The following is a 5,000-nucleotide window of genomic DNA, read 5'->3' as shown; positions in this document are numbered from 1 at the left end:
AGCAGAGAGGCATTCCAGGCTTGGATGCCTCGCTCTAGTGGCACGGGTGAGACGTCCTCCTCCGGACACACCACCCCCGCACCGGGCCAAAAGAGAAGCGGGTTCCGCTCGCCAGCTCCTCCAGCGAAGGTGCAGACCGGGCGAGGCTGGCAGCACAGCAGCAACCAGCTGCACGCCCTGCCCAGGGCGCAGCCCAGGCGCCGCGGCAGCACTCCGCTCGCCGCAGGCGAGGCAGAGGGAGACCTCAGGCTTCCTGATCGTGACAGTCAGCCACTCGTCACACAGGGGGGAGTGGTGGAGCCCACACCGCCTCCACAGAAATCAGCCCGTCGCTCACATGTGGAAATCATGTCCAGCACGGTAAGCAGGTTTTCACAAGCACCACAATCATATGTCCTAACTCCTGTCCCAGATGGCACAGTGCCCAGGCATGCTTGTGCGACTCCCCCCGCGATGCACACAGTGCAATCGCACCCCCCAAAATGTTTTCAAAAACATGAGGGGGCAACCCCAGATCTCGTCGTCCTCCCTAGGCGGAGTGGGTGTAGATCTAGGCTTAGACTCATTGACCATGAGCGGGTTAGTTCCCGACAAATTCAACTCAAAGCACAACCTGGCTGGTTGTGTGGCGAGTTGGCGCTCATGCGCAGTGTCACCTTTTGATGCTAAAAACGATCACAAGGGGTTACATGCTGCAATTTGCCCGTCCCCCTCCACCATTCAGCGGAGTGATACAATCTGTGGTGCAGCGAGAACAGTCTCACTTCCTACGGGAAGAGATAGTCTCCCTGCTCAGAAAAGAAGCAATAAGCAGAGTTCCTCCCGAGGAGGAAGCTGCAGGCTTCTACAGCCGTTACTTCCTCGTCCCCAAAAAGGACGGGAATTATCGGCCAATATTAGATCTACGTGTGTTAAACAAAGCACTCATGCCGCTACGGTTCAGAATGTTGACCCCACGCAGGCTTGTGCAGTTTATAAGGCCAAACGATTGGTTTATCACGATAGACTTAAAAGACGCATATTTCCACGTTCCGATCCACCACAGACATCGGAGATATCTGAGGTTTGCGTTCGGAGGAATAGCGTACCAATTCAGCGCACTCCCATTCGGCCTATCTTTAGCGCCGAGGGTATTCACAAAGTGCGTAGAAGCAGCCATTGCTCCGTTACGTCTACGCGGCTTACGCGTATACAATTATTTAGACGACTGGTTAGTTGCTTCTCACTCAGAGGCTGCAGCGGTGCAGGACGGACATCTAGTGGTGGCGCACCACTAGTTGGCTTTGTGATAAACAGAGAAAAAAGCGTTTTGTGCCCGGGGCAAATTACGCATTTTCTAGGCATGATTCTAGACTCCACCTCCATGGAGGTCAGGCTGTCTCAAGAACGAATAAATGCCATCAAAACATGCGTGCGCCAGTTCCGACTGGAACAGTCAGTCTCGTCGCTGTGCTGCCAACGCCTGTTAGGAATGATGGCGTCAGCCGCAATAGCGCTCCCGTTGGGGATGTTGCGTATGCGGCCATTCCAAATATGGTACCTGTCTATGAGGCTCAACGCAGTCACAGACAGGCATCGCAGAGTAGTGGTGTCCTCCAGATGCAGGAAAGCCCTGGCGATCTGGAGGACCCCCTGGTTTCTCGCCGCGTCGGGCACTATGGGCTCGCCTGCTCCTGTGCTACCAGGTCACCTCAACTACGGTGCGGACCTGTTATCGAGGGGCGATCCTAGAGCAGCAGACTGGTGTCTTCACCCACAAGTGATAGACCAGATCTGGGTGCGCTTTTTCAGGGCGCAGGTGGACAATTCAATTCAATTCAACTTTATTTCGCCATGTATACAGATACTAGGAATTTGTTTTGGTATTCTCCATGCAGGCTATAGTATCACCAAACTATCTCCTGCATGAGATCTCCACGGCCGCTACACAAGCGCCATCGGACAAGGGGGTAGACAGGACGGGAAGACAAGGTTGAGGGAAGAATTGCAGCATAACATGAGGAAAGGGAGGAGAAAAAAAAGGTGACGCCCAGACTATGCTCCTAGAGGAGTACAGTGTGGGAGCAGGAAAAAAACACCTCAGCACATAAGCACATACATTTTACAACATGACAGAACTCAAGACTTGCAACGGGGAGGGGGGAGGGGGGATGGAGGTAAGCCAGCGCAAACAAGCAGCAATCTGGTCCAACAGCCATATTCGGCTATGGTCACAGACCCGCCTGTCACCCTGGGGGTACGAAGCAGGCGAAGGCGTGGGATGGGGGTCATGGGGTGGTGAATGCATATCAGTAATGTGTATGTGTGTATGTATGCATGTAGAAAGTTCGAGTATGAGTAGGCCTGGATTGTCGCCTTCCCCTAGGCCTAATCAGACAGATTCTCAGTCCGCAAGATTGTCGTTGCCATGGAGACATCCTTGAAAAGGTCCTGGACTGAGACAACAATCCACAGGTGTCTGTGGAAAGGGGGAAGGGAATGCAAGAGAGTCTCACTGCAGCGATCTTCAGGGGAGTTGTTGTTCCAGCAACAGCCTTGGCCAAGGCAGTGCTGGTTGAGGGGGCCGAAAGCAGATAAGATTGGGGTTGTTTGGTCTTGGGAGTAGGCGCCAATTTGCTCGTCTACTCCTATTCCGTCCGGTCTCCGAATTGCTCCAATTTCCTTTGCAAAGCCGTGAACTTCTCCGTGTTGTTATCCATATCGCGGTTAATAGCCGCCAGGATGTTATCCATATCGCGGTGTATAGCCACAGTCTGAGTGCCAACAGCTCTGCCCAGCGCTTCAATCATGTCGGGCAGCCTTAGTGGGCTTTTGACAGCTGTCACCGTTTCATACATTTTCCGATAAACCAGGGTTCCGCCTAATCCAATCAGCAGAAAGCCTGTAATCAAGGTTCCGAATAGGTAGATGTCTTCAATGTCCTCCACGGAAAGGGCCGCCAGGCACACGACTCGCCACTTCTCCCACGCGTCCATCGAGTAGCCAGCTGCGAACGTTCCGGCAGGACAGTCAGGTTCCCCCGAACCCAAGCTTCTCATCGAGAAGATGGTGTCAATTTCGTTGAGAGACCAGTTGATCAAATCCATGGTTTTTAGTTCGAAGAGCGGTGCGGAGAGAGTCTCTCAAGTATAGGACAAGACAAGACAAGACGATAGAAGCCAAGCAGGGAAGGTCAGGGGGAGGAGAGGGAGAGAAAATGCGACCGCCTTCGAAGAGAGCCAAAGAGTGAACTCGCAAACAGGCAGAACACCTGCTGCCCACTCTGGTTCTCGCTAGGGGGCCTAATGCTACCTAATGCTACTTACACACCTAAAGTGGTGGTAACCCCATTCCGCAATCAGGTGATTGAATTAGCAGTTTTCTCGCCTCCTCCCTTTGCGTCAGCAGAGGAGGAACGTTTGAATAAGCTCTGTCCAGTGCGCGCTCTCCGCTGTTACGCAGAGCGCACTAGAGCTTTCAGACAGTCAGATCAGCTATTCGTGTGCTTCAGTGCACGCGCAAAAGGCAGACTTCTATCAAAACCGAGCCTCTCCCGTTGGATAGTAGAGGCTATCGTGTTGTCTTATAAGAGCTTGTCTTTAGATCCCCCGGAGAAGTTGCATGCGCACTCTACGCGGGGGGTCTCGTCTTCCTGGGACTTGCTAAAGGGCGTCTCAGTAGAAGATATTTGCAAAGCTGCAAGCTGGAGTTCTTGCCACACTTTCATTAGATTCTATATGTTAGATGTGGCTGAACCTAGTTTTCTTCATAGCGTTCTGCGGGCAAGCGATCTCTGAATCCCCTGGCCTGAGAACGATATATATGATAAGTGTGTTCATTAGTGTCTACATGTTATGTTGCACATGAAACATCCCAGGGTTTTCCTACGGGCGCGGGATCACGGATCCCTGTCGCCTATGATAAAGGTGGCCCTGTTAAATTCATGGTGTTCTGCAGGCAAGCGATCTCTGAATCCCCTGACCTGAGAACGATGTATATGATAAGTGTGTTCATTGGTGTCTACAGGTTATGTTGCACATGAAACACTCCAGGGTGGTTTCTTACAGGCGCAGGATCGCGATCCTTGCCGCCTATGATAAAGGTTGCCCGGTAATATGTTCACCGCCGGCAGCCGTATGAACCTCTATGATGGCAAAGGCTTCAATAAAGCTGGTGTGTGTGATTGGCTGCCACTGTATTATCACGCGAGAATGTATAGGGTCCCATACTGACATAACAAAGTTGGCGTGTACAGTGTTACCTTGGATTGATTGTCTTGCTCAGTTTCTTTCTAAGGAAGAGCTCTGATGCGTAATCTAAGATATGGACTCCTGAGGGGCGGGCTCAGGAGCGCGCATTGACAGATCTCGCGGCCTTTCAGGCGTGAATAGATAAATGCTTCGATTTGTACCCATGACTGACGTCATGTACCATACTGCTATGTCTGGTTCCTGCTCAAGGAACCGAGGTTTCGCACGTCACCGAGACGTTACTGTCGTAACACTATAGTAACTCCAACATTACTGTCGTATCTCTATAGTAACTCCAACCTTAATATCGTATCTCTATGGTAACTCCAGAGAAGCGCTGGCCCTGGGGTTTGAGTGACAGCAGCAGAAGCGACACACACACACACACACTCACACATTACACACACACACACACACACATACTACACACACACACACACACACGCACATGTGTTCATGTGTGTGTGTCTGAATGTGTAACAGTAGCCTGTTTTACCATCATTTTACTTCTTCTCTATGAGGATTGGTTATGTATGTGTGTGTGTGTCTGTATGTGTTTGTGTGTGTGTTTGTGTGTGCGTTTGTGCTCTGAGCTGAAGAGTCATGGTCTCTTTGTGAGACTTTGCAGCTGTGCAGACAGATGAAGAGGAACCAGGGCGAAGGCTTTATTTTCTCACACACACACACACACACACACACACACACACACACACACACACACACACACCCAATCAAACACACCTACATCTTGATTAGTATGTTCCATCCAAA

The 5,000-nt window shown here is 51.3% G+C and overlaps 1 protein-coding gene across 1 annotated transcript in view; it reads left to right on the top strand.

The window, feature by feature from the left end:
* The window catches only part of golga7bb (golgin A7 family, member Bb), a gene marked incomplete at its 5' end in the record, with an annotated part of 11,944 nt that overhangs the window by 3,086 nt on the left and 3,858 nt on the right, over positions 1-5,000 (top strand). The gene's annotated exons all lie outside the window — the stretch shown is intronic.

The sequence above is a fragment of the Clupea harengus genome, chromosome 13 (genome assembly GCF_900700415.2).
Source record: "Clupea harengus chromosome 13, Ch_v2.0.2, whole genome shotgun sequence".
In the NCBI taxonomy this organism is placed as follows: Eukaryota; Metazoa; Chordata; class Actinopteri; order Clupeiformes; family Clupeidae; genus Clupea; species Clupea harengus.
Note: the sequence above shows the minus strand (reverse complement) of the source record. Positions and strands in the feature narration are given on the sequence as shown.